This window comes from Asparagus officinalis, chromosome 4 (assembly GCF_001876935.1).
Source record: "Asparagus officinalis chromosome 4, Aspof.V1, whole genome shotgun sequence".
Classification (NCBI taxonomy): domain Eukaryota; kingdom Viridiplantae; phylum Streptophyta; class Magnoliopsida; order Asparagales; family Asparagaceae; genus Asparagus; species Asparagus officinalis.
This window is the reverse complement of record NC_033797.1, coordinates 24,642,167-24,655,647: the sequence shown is the minus strand read 5'-3', so window position 1 is coordinate 24,655,647 and position 13,481 is coordinate 24,642,167. Positions and strand designations below refer to the sequence as shown.

Below are 13,481 nucleotides of genomic sequence, written 5' to 3'. Positions count from 1 at the left end.
TGGCTGTCTTTGAATACAGGAAGCAATCCTGAGGTTCGAGTCTTCTGCTGCTAGACGGTATCTGACCGCAGCTGCGGCATGCATCCCTAGCTTTCTAACGGAGGGGAGCATATAATACTGCATGTCTAAGTCTTCACTTGCATTATCAAAATAGTACTTCATGTCAAAAAAAAAAAAAAGGTTAAGTACTGGGTGATACCTAAATTTATGTCTTTGTAAATGCTATCAGCAAGTAAGAAACCTAAATTGGATGATCAAGGAAGAAGAACAACACTTACAAGTGCCATTTGAGATTGAAATTAACACCATGGAATCAAAACCAAGAGAAAGTTGATTAAATTCAGTTTTAAGTATTGGGGTGATACCAAGGAATAAAGTGAGTAATGAATACATTGTCCAGCTGAGGCTCCAAGGCGAAACAGCAGAAAGAACATTGCTGGAAGATGGTTACAAGAACAGTTTACATGGTTTTTGAGGCCTCTGTAATTGTCCTTTCCATCTCAAGACAATACAGAAACAAATTACAACTGCCACCGTTTTACCGCCTCACGCCCTGCGATCCCAATTTCGATCGATTCGTTGGGTTAGTTCGACATCGTCATCCATAAAATAGATAGTCGAAACTCTCCAGTTGCGAGTGCAGTCGCGAAAAAATATCTCCATTTACGATCAATGACCTGCCCAAATTTCAGCATGCAGGCAGGGTTCAAGCTGCAAATTTATTTGCAGGCAAAGCCAAATAAAATTACACAGAGAAACAGTGACATTGCATTGGTTAATACAGATTGCGCAAGTTTAAAACTGAATAGGAGAACTGCATGTGAAAACAATTACAAGATAGCAAAGTTATAGCGACGAACAATCCGCTGGTTCAGCCCGCATCAGAGGATAAAGGTGGCTGTAATTGAATAGGTAGCTGCTGCTTGGCATCAAGGTTAGAAAGGCAAGACATTAACAAATAAGACCATTGTAGCTGTCTGTTTCCGTGGACCTTCTCAATCCCAGCGGATTCGTTCAGTGGGGGTCATTAGTCAAATAAAATAGGTCAACCTAAGCTGAAGAATCCAAAATCAATTAGGATTCCAAGGTATAAATCATCATTGTATAAAGAATATTTTATCACAGCCAACAGATTGAAGAGAAAAGAAACCCACAGTACGTAGCCTAAAACAACCTTTGCAACGAAGAGTATGCAGTATGCACCCAGGCTATAGTTTGGCTTAATGCTAATGCTCCAGATTCCAGAAGACCCGGACGACAAAGTTCTACTGAACCCACAAGTAAGGAGTTGAATATCTGAACAGCACAAAGAAATATATGAATTACAATTAGATCCGTACACAACATTCTTCAGAGCCCAGTATTCGGAAGACAATCTGTTACAAAAAGACGATGGAAAAAAAGGGAAAAAGACTGATCAAGAAGATGGTAACTTACTCCAAGCGTCAGCTTCACTCGTGCCCTTGGAAGTACATGTAGACTTTCTGCATAGACCAAAAAGAAACAGAAAAATGAGACAGGGCAGCATAAGGTTAAATGAAATGATTAAAATAAATAAGAACTGCGCACGATGAGCTCGGGTCTGAACAAGTCCAGTTCCCACAAGAGAAAATTTTCCACCCTTTTGGCAGAAACTACGGAGTTTCAGTTAACGAGTAAAAAGCTTCAAATTTTATACATTATTTATAGGTTGATAGCTGGGAAACTATCAGATAATAAAATGTATTAAAAAAAGCACATCTTCTACTTATACGCTTCAATGCAGATTCTTGTTTCTTCAAACTACTACAATACATAAAATTAATAGAATCCCTAAATCAACCTAAATTGACACATTTTTAAGTAGAAGTCCCTTAAAGGGGAGGAAGAGGAGGCAGAAAGAAGGGAGAAAGCTCTCTTTTAAGGGTAAATTCTCCAGTAAGAGCCAGCAAATATCTCCCATGTATTTGCTTATGAGCTTTTCCGTATTAAAACCTCCCCATGGGTAAGTCAGTTCAAGTTGAAATCACCAAGGGCCAATATAAGGCAAGAAGAATGCAATATTTATGCAAGCACAAGAGGTCAAATGAGTTTTGACCGGTTAATACTAAAAACATAAGAAGTTCATTCACTTGCCTGAAGCACGCACAAGCTTAAAACCGTTTCCAAGCAAAATAATCCAACCCAGGTAAAATATCCGCAATAATATGAGAAATGTTAGTGTTTTTTGTTTTATGTAAATGTGCATTAAATCAGTGTTAAACTGGAAACAAATGTCTGTGACTCATAAAGGTCTCAGTTTACTGCAGGCTTCAGCTGCATGCCTACCCAACTTCCGGATATGAGATATAGAAAATACTTCTACATTTATCACTTATGTGCTTTGCCATGAATGATGCTGATATACAGAGGAAGGCTGATTATAGAGGCAAGAACTACATTGTGGACAGTGATGGCAGCCTTGCCATTGGGATACATTGACAGCCTTGCCAGTGGAATAAATGGAATATTTGAAAGGAAATTTCAGGTTTACTACATGATACTGAAGCTTATTGTCTAAGGGTCTAAACCGTATTTGTAGGAAGATACATGGCTTCGCAGACCTGCCAGATAGCATAGGAATTAAAGGAATAGAGCATGAGCAACTTCGGAAAGACTTCTTCCAGAAAAATTTCTCAGAAAAGTCTTGTTTGACAGTCACCTCACCCTTGAATCCTTGATCAGAATAAAGAGGTTCCATATAATGTGTTAGCCATAATAGTGCAATGCATGTACATGGGCAATTGGACCATTGCAAAATTGAAAAAAGAAATGAAAAAGAAAAAGATAAAAGCTTCTTAGCTCTACTAGTCTACTTTGTGACCTGGTATATAAGTGAGTAGAACTTCAGGGTTAACATGTACAAATCTATTGTATAATCATGTAGCTCAAAAACTCTACGAACACAAAAATAAAAATATCGAAAAATGAATTTTAGCAATTTGATATCATAACTTCCATGTTTACGTTTAAGGCCTTTGGATATAGTTTCAACGAGAATATTGAATGCAAACCAATCTTTCTGTTGTAACAGTATTGAATTAGCCACTGCAAGAACTTAAAAAAACACTTTCGAAGTAAATGTGCATATTAGTCATCCCAACCAATACATGATCAGAGAAGGTGTCAGTTGCAGCAAGGATGCCCCTGATGACAGATAAATGAAGAGTATATCAGTATCAGGTCAACACAATGGAAGAAATAGATAGGCTAGACAAGAAAATTCAGCATAAAATGTAAATGTCAAAGACAAACAAGGACCAGAGTCATCGTCTTAGCCCTTGCAAAGTTCATGTTTTCCTTTTCCTTTTTGAATGAGAATTTGTCTCTTTCTTCAATTCATACAGTATTTTTCACAGAATCACAACAATAACAGATTGGCACTATAGAAAGGATCCTACCAACCAGTCTCATACAATATATGACACGTACGTGTAACCAGTGGGTTGAATTCCCTGATGGCCCTACTTGAGGGACCTTTAGGCACTTGAGTCGCTTAGAGACTATATAAGCTTGACAGCTTATTTAAGCAAATAGTTTACCCTCTTAAGCAAGCCAATTTCTTGTTAACTTTATATCTCCAAATAGGCTGGGTATGACTTTGAAGCCCCTTGAGAGGAACCAAATCTCTGCTATCTCCGCACACGCGCACGCGCACACACACCAACACGAAGGCCGTAAGGGTTCTGTTATGGTAATTTACCATCCAAAGATAGAAATGTCGGGAGAATACATAAGCCCAAGGAAGCCATGGTCCAAACCAACTTAGAGGCTCAAAAGCCCAGTCAATGCCAAGTCCCTCGACCGGCCGAACAGACAAGTCATATTTCGATCAAGGATCATCATGACCGACTCGAAGTACGGGATCAGTCGCCCTCTCGCAATTAAGACGACTCCTCCAACAGACGACTCGACTATATACCCGACCCGAAGCTCACTCGACTATCGGGTCGCCAAATCATAATGATAGCTCCCAGATCAACCCGCCTCGGCTAAAGGGATAAGAGCCGACCAAGTTCACTTCAGATGTCAATCGACACAACAATATTGATCAGACCCATCAAGATCTCCATTCTGACAAACCTCGTGCCCAAACCGCTTATTCGGCTTACAAGTCATTTTCCAGAAGATTGTCATGATGCTTTCCTGTGCACGAACGACTTCTCCTCCAATCGCCAGCCACCACCTAGAGAGAGAAGGACGGCCACACAGCCGACCTATCCTACGCCCTACCTCTTCTGACAAATCCAGGGTACTGAGAAGACAGATCTCTCCTGTACCAGAATGACTTCCCTTCCAATCGCCAGCCGACATCTGAAAGGTGAAGGATGACTCAGCAGTCTATCTATCCGCCCAGCAACCGCCCTCCTGCGCAAAAGAAAAGCCAAAATCTCAGAGGCAATGGACTATAAAAAGGAGGTAAGGAGGGTGAGGGCAGGGAGGCTGCTCTCTGCTTCTTCTTACACCTGAGCTTTACTCCTATTTGGGATCTTTTTTTACATAAAGAGCATTTAATAACTCTTAGGGAGGAACCTCCTGCAATGACCTCAATGGCCCAGGGACCTCTTAAAAAATTCTCCTCAAGTTTACCAACTGACTTGACCGTCGGAGGTACCACGGGGAAAACTAGCCCCGTATTCCTGCGATTCTTGCATGTGCAGACTATCTGTCCACCCCGCGCGCTCAGAATCGAGCATAAAATCGGAGGAGTCGGCCCTAACATTCATCCTCTCCTTCTTCCCCACCATCGTCAGGATCGAAATTACATCCGACTGCAGGAAACCCCCATCGACTGTTTGTTCACGAGCATCAACAGTTTGGTGCCCACCGTGGGGCCTACTTTCTTCTCTGAAAAGAAATGCCCAATTCTAAGTCGGGGCCTGATATTGTTCATTCTTGAAGAGCACTAAAATTGCACCATTCAAGCTAAACAAAGCCAGAAATCGCATCATTCAAGCTAAGGAGGATTAACCTATGGCTATGAGGAGCCAATGTAGGTGTAGCCCTTGAGGGCTCCGACAGCTTTCTAGGGGTATTTGCTAAGTAGAACCCCGAAAGCCCTCCTAAAAAAAGACACACCATTATGATGTGTCTGGCTTGAAGATGAAGCACATGCTTCTAATCGCCGTCACAGACGAAAAACCCCATCGCCTGGACAGCCAAGAGGCCTGGGGTTGGATTGCAAACAGGCCCACAAGGGTCATGATCAGATCCAGTATCGCTCAAGCTCCCGTCGGCAATGACTCCCCCGAGCAAGCAGCAGCGATCAAGTCTGTGACAGACTCCTTGGACCATCACCACCTCTAAAGGAGAGTCCTTCCTCACCAAGGATGAGATTGCGGGGAAAACTCAAGGGCTCGTCATCTGGTCTTCTCAGGAAGATTAACAGCCCCGGCACCCCAGCAAATGCTCAGAACTGCCAGAGTCGAAGTAAAACATGGTGGTCGAAGCATGTGACTTGTACTCTCCCTGCAAGAAGGCTCCTCCATTTATAGGATGGTCTGGCCGTCGCTATCCCTGGAAACCCCTAGGGAAAGTCATGATCCCATCAAATTCTAGGGAACGAAGCGTCGACGCATGGGATTCTCACCAACAAAAAGCCCTCATCCCAAAAGTTGACTGGGCCTCCTCCTGTTGAGCACTATCCTCCAAAAACTCAATCAGCAGGACTCTGGCCATATAGCGCAACCAACGGTGGACAAGCAAGATCAGTTGAAAGTCAGCATGTCCACCGTTGACCTGCAAGGATCTCAATAAAAACTCCAAGCAGGTCCTTGGCTGATGAAATGGCAAATATGCCAACAACTCAACGACGCCCAAAGCCAAACAGCTCATCCTCGGGAGGAAGAGCAATCCCCGATTCCGGGCGAAGCAATCCCCGATTCCGGGCGTTCCTCAGTTCAGCAACAAAGACAGCCAATGAAGTAACAACTCGCTCTCATCAAGGTAGGAATGTTCACAGGCGAAAAGAAACAACCAAGGAAGCTCCGCATCGGTGACCCTGTCTCCGGCAAAAGCCATCTTCAAAAGGCATCTGGGTAAGAAACACGAATTCGACGCGACTCGATGGAATAAATGTGGATGAGTTGTACTCTATCATGTATAAATTCCAATAACCAATGGAAATGTCAAAAATAAAAAGAAATACATCAAAGACCCAGTCAGCTAGCCACTCGGCTAAGTCGATAAAAGTCTCTGGTACCTCCTCAGGGTAAAACTAAGGCACAATCCTTTTTGCCGATTCCTACGGTCGACTCTCGACCCTAGGGAAAAATACAAGTCCTCGACCCCTAATTTGAGTAAGCCCGAGATGCAACGATTCCTTAGTCGGCATAAAGTCCTCGGCCCCTAATCTGGGTAAGCCCGAGGCGCAACAACTCCTTAGTCGCATAAAGTCCTCGGCCCCTAATTTGGGTAAACCCGAGGCGCAACGACTCCTCAGTCGGTCACAAGATCTTGGTGCCGCCTCAGGACAGGCCCAAGGTGCCACGACTCCTCAGTCAATCATAAGGCCCTGGTGCTGCCTCAGGACAGGCCCAATGCGCAACGACTCCTTAGTCGACATAAAGTCCTCGGCCCCTAATCTGGGTAAGCCCAAGACGTAACGACTCATCAGTCAGTCATAAGACCTTGGTATCTCCTCAGGGTAAAACTAAGGCAAAACGACTTCTTAGTCGGTATCAAGACCTTGGTCCCTAATCTGGGTAAGCCCAAGACGTAATGACTCCTCAGTCGGAACAAAGTCTTTGGCTCTTCTTAAAGGTAAGCTCAAAGCACAACATATGGTTCGATTCCTTCTGCTCTCATCGTCCATAGTGGTCAAGATCTTGGTACCTCCTCAGGGTAAAACCAAGGCAAAATGACTTCACAGTCAGTATCAAGATCTTGGTACCTAATCTGGGTAAAACCAATGTACAACAACTTCTCAGTCGGAATAAAGCATTTGGCTCTTCTTAAAGGTAAGCCCAAGGCACAATGTATGGTTCGATTCCTTCTGCTTTCATCGTCCATAGTGGTCAAGACCTTGGTACCTAATCTGGGTAAAACCATGGTACAACGATTTCTCAGTCGGAACAAAACCCTTGGCTCTTTCTAAAGAATAAGTCTAAGGCAAAATGACTTTTTAGTCGGAACAAAGTCATTGGTTCTTCCTAAAGAATAAGTCCAAGGCAAAAACGATTTCTCAGTCGGTATCAATGTTTCTTTTTGTGTCCTGTGTCTGAGTGTGGGCATATGTGCAACATTGGAGTTGACTCATACAACCTCAAATAAAGGTTATTCCATCTGGCTGATGTTGAGCCGATTCGACATGTGTTGGGTGATCCACATTATCTTCCCTATAATCTGCCTTGATAATGATTGCTGATGAGCAAGCAATACTCCAGTCGATTGAGGCACATATGATATGCTTATATGGCTGAAGACCCACAGTGAATTGCAAAATGAAGGTTATAACTTGATATTTGCCTCAACAATCTGTCACAGCTAGAAGTGAAAAAAGTGAGCTCCATGGATTGAGGAAGATGACTTGATTTTGTGGTTAATCAAAAGTTTGAAAACCTTTAGATTGAAGACTTGAGGATCTAAGGCTGCTCTTTGTCAAAATGCTGTTGATACTCATAGTTCTTTCTTTTATTTTATTTTTTTAACATACGCACACATGAATAGATTTTCAATTTTAAAAGACTTCTGGTCGAAAGATACTCTTTAGTAATACTTCTATTGACACACAGTGGTTGTATTTATGTCTTAAATCTGAAACTGGTTATATTGTGTTAAATCTGAAAGATTTAATGGTCTAAAGCTGTTATTAGTAGAACAGTCATAGAACCTATTAATGCTTGTGAACAAACAGTCGATAGGGGTTTCCCACAGTCGGATGCAATTTTGATCCTGACGACGGTGGGGAAGGAGAGGATGAATGTTTGTTCACGAGCATCAATAGGTTCTATGACTGTTCCACCAATAACAGCTTCCATGACTGCGGGAAACCCCCATCGACTGTTTGTTCACGAGCATCAACAGGTTCTATGACTGTTCCACCAATAACAGCTTTAGACCATTAAATCTTTCAGATTTAACACAATATAACCAGTTTCAGATTTAAGACATAAATACAACCACTGTGTGTCAATAAAAGTATCACTAAAGAGTATCTTTCGACCAGAAGACTTTTAAAATTGAAAATCTATTCATGTGTGCGTATGTTAAAAAAATAAAATAAAAGAAAGAACTATGAGTATCAACAGCATTTTGACGAAGAGCAGCCTTAGATCCTCAAGTCTTCAATCTAAAGGTTTTCAAACTTTTGATTAACCACAAAATCAAGTCATCTTCCTCAATCCATGGAGCTCACTTTTTTCACTTCTAGCTGTGACAGATTGTTGAGGCAAATATCAAGTTATAACCTTCATTTTGCAATTCACTGTGGGCCTTCAGCCATATAAGCATATCATATGTGCCTCAATCGACTGGAGTATTGTTTGCTCATCAGCAATCATTATCAAGGCAGATTATAGGGAAGATAATGTGGATCACCCAACACATGCCGAATCGGCTCAACATCAGCCAGATGGAATAACCTTTATTTGAGGTTGTATGAGTCAACTCCAATGCTGCACATATGCCCACACTCAGACACAGGACACAAAAAGAAACATTTTCATGCACATTCCAGAAAAGTTCACGCAAAACAGAAGTATTGAATCTAATATACGTGGCTGCCACAATATAGAATAATGTCGAAAGTGGTCACGCTACCAAGTAAACTCATAACATAACCTGGAATCCCTCTCCTGTCACTCACTTGATCCATTCATAATAGCTGGGACTTGGGAGTTTGGAGGCTTAGAAAATCATTTTGTTTGTTTCTGCCCTTCAGGTAATCCGTCTAGGCTGGTTTATAGCTATGTTGTAGATAATGTATTTATTTTAATAATTATGTTCGTTTACACTTGATGACTTGTTCAAATTTTTATTTATGTTACTGCCCTTAGGCATGCCAGTATATCAAAATTGCAAATTTCTTAATCACAAGGTCATCTGCAGTTGAATCATATGTAATTATGTATAGCCTATCAGTCACTTTAGCAGTTAACAGTGACCTAGTGATGCCAGCATTGCTCGAGCGAAACGAAACGCTCAGTGGTTGTTTTAGCTAAAAGCAGAGATTTGGAGATGTTTGAGGCTTTTTACAACAAAGCTCACAAAATAATTTTTCCCATGTATAAATACAATAAATTCAAAACTAGAATCTGGAATGGAAATTTGCAAGAAAACATGAAAAGGATGTCATTAGTCACTCTCAAAGTTTAAAAATAATCCAATTGAAATTAAGCAACCAAGAAACAAGACTTATGTCAATGACTTTTCCATTGAATACGATGGGAGTAGTAGTAGCAGCAATGATACAAAAACCAATATGAATCTGGAACATAGCCTTCTTAGATAAAATATCAAATATGTTGGTCTGAAAGTAGTTGAGAAAGAAATCATGATAATCACCAAGAAGGAAAAAACCAGCCAAACTTCACTGCATTATCAGTCCTGCAGATAAAAAACAACAATTACTTAATATATGAAAAAATCGCTCACTTGTGCTGCTGTGCAACCAACAGGCATCATGTGCTCCAAGCAAGAATTGTGTGAAATTGGTCCTAAAATTACGAAGTTACCACATTATTTGCAATAAGGAGGAGTAAAATTGTGTAATCAAATAAATATACATAAGGTCTTCTTGGTCTCTATCTGACTACAGCAGTGAAAGAGTTGGGAACTAAATATGGAAACTTAGGTGAAATGTAACAGTCATCAGCACGTTGCAGATAATAAGCATCAAGAACTTACCTCATTGCATGATACAGAGGCCTATACCAGAGTATATATGAAAGAGGGCATCCAAGCAAAGCATAGATGCATGCAAGCAAAAAGATCTTAACACCTTTATAGTAATATATTGCATAAACTGATTTAAGATAGAACTCTTCCCAATAAACAATTTGGAATTGCTGCACTACAGGTGATGCAAGCTTGCCTCCTTCCTTAATCCAACACACGATGACAGCAATTATATTCCATCCGAGACAAAGAAGGATGCCTGCAAGAAAATACACAAAGAACAGTTTGTCATCAGGCAATTCCATATTTTCAACATGGTTAATATTAGCAACAGAGAAAAATAATCCACCAGTTGCGTCACTGGACAAATCTATACACAAAAGGTACCAAAGAATGAAATCCAGGTGTCCAGAACAAAATTAAGCCATAAGCATTGGAAACAAACTTATAAAAAGTTTGAAATGAATTAAATTCAGAAGTCAACATTAGCGCAAAAAATCACAAGAATAGATGGTTGATTCAATATTTGAACAAATAACTGTTCTGAGTGTACTCTAAGCGGACTTCTGAAGTGCAAGAAATTTAACGGAAAATATTGAAGTCAAAAGTTTGAAATCTAGTGGGCAGGATATCTGATCTGATGGGTAAAACACGTCTTCATAAAATATCTGATGCAGTTATTACCATATTTCTGTTTGCTTTCTCCTCTTAGCAGGTACTGGTGCCACAGGGTATATTGGTCATATATTAAACTAATCATCATATTCATCATATTATATAAAACAACATAACTCACAATCACATACAGTTACTATCAGAGGCTACCGAATATGACAAAAAGGATTGGACATAAGAAATGAGTTAAACCTTTTATTATTTTAATCCTCCTTGCAGAAGAAAGAGAGTGAAAATTAGATAAAACTGCATGATAAAACTGTACTAAAGAAACACGCTAATGGTGCAAAGGTGACGCTGGAAAAAGGAAGTCCATCAAAATATGAAGATCTTCAGAAAAACACAGATTCAAACAAACAAGTTCATGAATCATAAAATATTTCTGGATCCCAGAAGGAGGTAGATTTCCACGCGATATCCTCTCAAACCACAATTCATCAAAACAATTGACTATTAGAATTATGGAATGCGCACTGTAAATAAAAGGTAGTAAACCTTAGGATTTGTCTATATGCTTCAAGTATTTGTGGCAATTTGCTTTCAATAATAAAATCGATTTACAGTATTTTAGTTTGTGACTGAAATAGAAATAATAAAATCCATTGACATTATCCAAGTAATTGAAAATTAGCATCTGACTAATGATGGGAAATCAAGAGATACACTCAAAAAATAACTTTGTACCATGGTTCTTTGAATCACAGATAAATGTAGTTTTTCTCTTTTTGATAAACAAGGCATGAGTGCCATTAGATGCAACAATAAGAATATACAATAGAAGAAGATAATATGAATAACGCATACCCAGCCAACTCGCAAATGCCAGATACTGTAGTCGCTAAGCATGGATAGGTATCTCCTTAGCATTATCATGATGAATGAACGGATCTCCTCAACAGGAACACCAGCTGAAATTAACAAGACTCATGCTATCATCAATCAGTGAACCTTGCAAACAGTTTAAGAACCAGCTTTGGAAACCTCCAAACTCACTGCTCATCGAAGCATCCTCCCTCATTTTTTTGTCCTGCAAGAAGAAACCAACAATATATATAAAAAAAATTATCTTTTTTTATAGCTATAGTTTTAATTTCAGATTAGAGATAAATGACTTATAAGTAATTTGTGCAACCTGCTCTCCCTTTTTAAATTAGCTTCCCATGAAGCAAGATCCTTCTCCTTCTTCGCTTCCTGTTGATATAAAGACATCAATATACTGAATCAATTAACAAAATATACAAGTGAATAGCATATATTCACCGATCCAGGAGGAATATCAACAGTCCTAATTCTAACATGCCCCCATAGGTTGAGGGCTCTCTTTTTATGGGCTGAAAACTTGGACTCGACGTAGCGGTAATAATTTTTTAAAATCCACATTAAATTCACAGAAGCAAGATTCGATTCGAACCTAGGTTGCTCTTATCTTAAATTAAGACATATAACAATTACAACAAAACTCAAAGTTATGGTGAAGGTCGAGCATTATAATTTTATATTAATTCTAACAAACGGCAGCATCATTCTTGTTCCCAAGACCAAACGGAAATGACGACAGCCCAGAAAATCAAAGTTTCCAACCAGAATCCGACGAATTCTGCAATGGAACAGCTCAAACTATTGCAAATTACGAATGTTAATCTAACTTGATCAGATCTGAAGAACCGGAACCCTAGAATCCATCCACGATTTCTCATTCAGGGACAAAATGGCCGCCGATTCACCAACATTTCGGAATCGGAGTCTAGGGTTCCGTTTGATTTGAGATATTTGAAATTTGAAAATGAAGAAAAGAGGGGAAAACGGAGTGAGGGCTTTGAGATTACCGCGAAGGGGCTGACCGTGGTGTCGTCGTGGCGCTGCATCCTTATTTTTCCTGACTTTAGGAATGATAAGGGTCTGTTTTGTTTGTTTGGCTAAAAAAAAAAAAAAGAAGGAAATCAAAGAATAAAAAACCTATTTTTAAAAAAATTGTTTTATGATTGTTTGGTTGGCTTAAAAAAAGAAGGAAATCAAATAATAGGAGAGGAGAGGAGAAGAGATTAGTTGTCACCATATTATTGGATGATTGGATGAATTTTTAAGAAAAATTATTTTGAGGTTGTTTGGTTGGTTGAAAAAAATAAGGAAATGAATTATAAGATGCGCATTTTTCGAACAAAGAAGACGACTATAGGATCGAATTCGCTTTCCGTGGTGAACTGGTCGTCCCATACCTTCTGCCTGTCTCATGTGTGTGGAACCAGGTCTTTTTCGGTTCCAGCTCTTATAATAGGTTCTTCTCTTGTGTTCGGTTCATTCTTAAAAATAAGAGATGATATGAGATGAGTTGTCATTATATTATTGGATGGTGTGACACACGCTTTAGGAAATCAATTTCTTTAGTTTTTTTGAGGAAATGGGAGGAAATAAAATGTTAATGAGATGAGATGAGTTGTCATCATATTATTGGATGATGTAGGTGATTTTTAAAGATAAGATGAGTTGAGTTGGATGATGTGACATGTTTCTTGTGTTTGGTTTATTTTTAAGAAGATGATATGAGATGAGTTGATGAATGAAAATAATATTTTATTGGATAAAGTGGATGAGTTGTTAGATAAAAATAATATTTTATTGGATGTTGTGATGGGTTTTAGAGATGGAAATGAAGAAAATTGATGTTTTTGAAATTTCATTGACTCAATTTCCTATTCTTGGTTTTTAGGAAACCAATCAAACAGCCCCTAACAGCGCAGGAATTTTCTTTTTCACCTTCTTAATTTAGTGGGACCGAATGAAGATAGAGAAGGACGAGCGTGAACTGTACGTAAAGAGGGGGTCCAACTATTCACACTCCAAAACAGTAACTTTGGGGGTGTGTGAGGACTAAAATGTCCTTCTCCCAAACCAAACCAGGCCAAGTCCAAAAGGGTATTTTCGGCAATCCAACTCCCAAAGTTACTGTTTGG

The 13,481-nt window shown here is 39.6% G+C and overlaps 1 long non-coding RNA gene and 1 pseudogene across 1 annotated transcript; both read right to left on the bottom strand.

Moving 5' to 3' along the window:
• Positions 703-11,548, bottom strand: LOC109838367 (annotated as a pseudogene).
• LOC109836981 lies at positions 11,662-12,444 on the bottom strand. The gene is made up of 2 exons (XR_002246145.1): positions 12,357-12,444; positions 11,662-11,721 (listed from the first exon to the last, which is right to left on the bottom strand). It is a non-coding gene; the product is annotated as an uncharacterized LOC109836981 (long non-coding RNA).